Below are 4644 nucleotides of genomic sequence, written 5' to 3' on the forward strand. Positions count from 1 at the left end.
GGGCAGCATTCAGTGTTCTGCTTGCATAATAGATCGGGTGCATAATTTTATTGTGCCTCTGTCCAAGCACAGCACCTATTGCAAACCCACTAGCATCACACATCAGTTCAAATGGCAAGGACCAGTCAGGAGCAACAATAATGGGAGCAGTAGTAAGACGCTCTTTCAACTCATCAAACGCCTTTCGGCACTTATCCTCAAATGCAAACTTCGCCTCTTTTTCAAAAAGCTTGCACATGGGGTTTGTAATCTTGGAGAAATCTTTGATGAAGCACCTGTAGAACCCAGCATGTCCCAAGAAAATGCGGACACCTTTGACCGAGATAGGTGGTGGAAGTTTTGCAATCACATCAATTTTCGCCTGATCTACCTCAATTCCCTTTTCAGAGATTTTGTGACCAAGGACGATCCCTTCCTTCACCATAAAATGGCACTTCTCCCAATTTAGAACGAGATTGGTCTCCTCACATCTTTTCAGCACTTGACCCAGATGGCCAAGACAATCGTCAAATGAATCCCCCACTACAGAGAAGTCATCCATGAACACCTCCAAGTAATCCTCTACCATGTCAGAGAAAATTGACATCATGCACCTCTGAAAAGTGGCTGGTGCATTACACAACCCAAACGGCATCCGGCTAAATGCAAACGTCCCATAAGGACATGTAAAAGTAGTCTTCTCCTGATCTTCCAAAGCAATATTGATCTGATTGTAGCCCGAATAACCATCAAGGAAACAATAGTAGGAGCGTCCCGCTAGCCTATCAAGCATCTGATCAATAAAAGGCATGGGGAAATGGTCCTTGCATGTGGATGTGGTGAGCTTGCGATAATCCATGCAAACTCTCCATCCTGTCACGGTTCTAGTTGGGATCAACTCATTCTTTGCATTTGGCACAACGGTGATGCCGCCTTTTTAGAACACATTAGGGCCGGCTCACCCATTTACTATCAGCAATTGGGTAAACCACTCCAGCATCTAACCATTTGATGATCTCCTTCTTGACTACTTCTTGCATATTCTCGTTCAGCCGCCTCTGATGCTCTACACTCGGTTTGCTACTTTCCTCCAATTGAATTTTGTGCTCACAGATCCCAGATGGAATACCCCGAATGTCTGCTATGGTCCAACCAATAGCACGCTTATACTCCCTCAGCACCTCCAAAAGCTGTAAAATCTGCTCCTTAGTCGGGCCGACACAATCACTGGCAATGTATTGTCCGAACCAAGGAACTCATACTTCAGATGTGAGGGAAGCTGTTTAAGCTCCAATTTAGGTGGCTCAATGATCGAAGGCTCTTCTGGAGGAGATGTTCTATTTTTCAGATCAAGATTCAGCTTCTTTGGTTGGTAAGAATATGTTCCCAACCCAACAAGTGAATTTACTGTCTCCACATAACCTTCCATGTCTTCAGCATCAAAATTAACGAGAATACTAGAGCTTCACCCAAACTTTCTTCTTCCATCTTGAACTCCACTGCTTCATCAATAACGTCAACCGAATCAATTACCGAAATGCTTTCGTAAGCACTTGGTAACTTCATCCCTTTGCTGGCCTGAAAAGTCACTTCTTCATCGTTGACTCGGAACTTAATTTCATTTTTTCCGAATCCATCAGAGCTCTCCCTGTAGCAAGGAAAGGTCTCTCCAGAATAATAGGAATGTCCCGATCAACAGCACAGTTAAGAATCACAAAATCAATGGGCAACATAAACTCACTAACCCCCACAAGTACATCATCAACCACCCCAACAGGTCTTTTGATAGACCTATCAGCCATTTGTAACCTCATAGTCGTCGGCCTTGGCATCCCCAAACCTGATTGTTTGTATATAGCAAGGGGCATCAAATTAATACTCGCCCCATTATCACACAAAGCGCGAGCAAAATCATGGTGCCCAACATGACAAGGAATGGTGAACGCCCCAGGATCTCCCTTCTTTCGAACAAGAGTAGTCGAGATGATGGAACTCACGGTGAGTCAAACTTACGGTTTCATGTTGAACCGTTTTCTTCTTGGCCAGCAAGTCCTTTAAATATTTAGCAAAATCGGGCATCTCCTTGACAGCATCCAAGAAGGGGAAATTTAGAGATAACTGCTTCAGCTGCTCATAAAACTTCTCAAACTTAGCATCTTCCTTCTTCTTTACCAACCTCTGAGGAAAGGGTGGTGTAGATTTGAAAAGTTGAGTCAAAGGGCGGAGAGCCCCTTTCACAGGCTGCTTGCTTGTGTTCTCAGCTGCCTTCGCAATCTCCGAAATATCAACAACCTTCTTGTCAGTAACATTCTCATCGACAATAATGGGTGCTTCAGACTGCACCTCATCCTCTTCATCTATTGGCTCAAGATCAATCACCTTCTTTTCAGTCCCTTGGAGTATTTTACCACTCCTAGTAGTGATGGCAAACACACGGTCTACACCGCCTCCCCCATTCTTTGGATTTGGAATAGTGTCACTCGGAAGTCCTCCCTTTTTAGGAGGGTGCTGCTCTCTAGAAATATCCCTCATCTGTGACTCGAGCTTCTGAATAGCCGTTGTATGGGAACCCACTGTCTCTGTCAGTCCAGACAAAGTCCTCTCAGACTTAGATTGATTTACAAGAATCTTCTCAAGCATTGATTCCACCTTCGAACTACCTTGCTCTGTTGACTTCCCTTTCGGTGGTATATAAGGATTGGAACTCTTGTTCCCAAAGTTGTTTCTATTATTATAGCTCCCTTGGTTCGCACCACCATAGTTATTGTTGTAGTTCTCAGAGTTGTGATAAGCACCACGACCTTCCGAGGTCTCCAAGCGATTCGACTCGATAACTACCTTGGTAGTTCGTCTTTGGTAACCCCCTGAGAGTTATTTACATAATTAGCATCTTTAATGCATAGAGGGCCCTTCGTGGAACGGACCATCTTGAGCATGGTACATTCCTTTTGGTAAAGCGCCTCTTCCTCACAAACATTTACCTTCTTGATGCGGGATTCATCGAACTTCTTTGTCGGCAAAAATATTCGTTGCAAGTTACGCAAGGTTTACTTTGGTATCTTGATTCTCCTTCACTATATTCTGATCATAGCACTACCAAACGGTACCACATCGCATTGTTTGAGTGCCAAGCTCGCTTATGAGTCGTCGGCTTGTTAGGTATGGTGGTCACCCGTCGATAAGATTTGTTCATGAAACAACCATCAGCTGCATTATTCGCAACTGACTGCGAGACTGGATCTAACCCTCGGTAGAACTTCTCCATTAATATGTTATCCGAAAAACCATGATTTGGGCTCTTCTGCAAATAATCCTTGAATCTTTCCCATGCTTCATATAATTATTCCCCCGGTCGCTGCTTAAATTCATAGATCTTGTCCCGAATTTCAGCCTTCTTGCTAGGGGGTACCATTTTGTGAGAAAAGCAGCCACCATCTCTGCCCATGAAGTAATCGAATTTCGGGGCAGCTTCTCGAACCATGTTCGTGCCTCTCCAGCCAAGGAATATTTGAATAACCTCAACCGAATAGCATCTTGTGGAATGTTGTTCTGGATGTGATTCGCACACACATCTACAAAATTCTGCAAATGACGTTGAGGGTCATTCTCGGTAAAGTTCCGAAAGTATCCCTCAAGCTTCAATAACTGATATAGAGAGGAATCAATTTTCACCGAAGCAGCTCCAACTCGAGGCTGAACAATAGCAGATGCATAATCCTCCTCTGGAACGAGCTCAGCGAAAACATTCTCATCATCTGAATCATTCGCCCGATTGTTCAACCGATTCCCCTGGTTATCAGCATGTTGATTTTGCCGATTCTGATTCATGTTCACCTGGTTTACACAGAGTAGCAAACAAGGTGTGATGGAATAAGCAAAAGACTTCAATAAAGCAAACACTATTTAGTAATTTCAAAACCGTATTCCCGGCAACGGCGCCAAAATTTGATACGCTCAAATTACACCTATTAATGGTATAACGCGGACGTTGTCAAATATAGTAACCCAACAAGGTTGGGGTCGAATCCCACAAGGAATAGGGTGTGAAAAGGTTACTAAATTCGTAGAATGCTATGTTTAGGTCTAATGTCTTAATCCGATGATTTTGGTAAAACTTGGGTTTTTAGTAACTAATTGCTAAATATTGCTTTGGTTGTGAATTTATGGTAAAAGAAACTAAGGTTGTGTCCCCGTTAGATAGAGTGTATGATCATGGGCATTGATCTTGATATACGTCTAATGGATCATTATATGAATGCACTTAATCCCTATATGAATCTCTACTATTTCCCAATAAATAAAGATTATTTCTTTCTATGATTTTCCCAAATATAAGAAAGCAGCTATGAAGAACGATTAATCATGCCAAGTAAATTCTTCTTATTCCTAAGTGAATTTATTAAACAAAGTTTAAAGCTTTGAGTTCTTATTGTTTATTCTTACCAACCCTAATTATTTTCCCAAATAAATCAAGATCTATGGCTTTAATCAATGTTTGCAACCATTAATTATGAATGAAGAATAAAGAATAACCAAACCCTAATAATCCATTATTTGTATATCAATCACAAACCCAATCACAAAACACCCATCAATTGGGTTCACAACCCTAGTAAGGAAAATTAGCTACTCATAGAAGGAGAAGAACAATAAGAAGTAATAGAA

The 4644-nt window shown here is 42.0% G+C and overlaps 1 non-coding gene across 1 annotated transcript; it reads left to right on the forward strand.

Moving 5' to 3' along the window:
- Window positions 1–3260: 3260 nt before the first annotated feature.
- LOC132054993 (small nucleolar RNA R71) lies at window positions 3261–3366 on the forward strand. The gene has a single exon (XR_009414462.1). It is a non-coding gene; the product is annotated as a small nucleolar RNA R71 (small nucleolar RNA).
- The last annotated feature ends 1278 nt before the right edge of the window (window positions 3367–4644 follow it).

The sequence above is a fragment of the Lycium ferocissimum genome, chromosome 4 (assembly GCF_029784015.1).
Source record: "Lycium ferocissimum isolate CSIRO_LF1 chromosome 4, AGI_CSIRO_Lferr_CH_V1, whole genome shotgun sequence".
NCBI classification, from domain to species: domain Eukaryota; kingdom Viridiplantae; phylum Streptophyta; class Magnoliopsida; order Solanales; family Solanaceae; genus Lycium; species Lycium ferocissimum.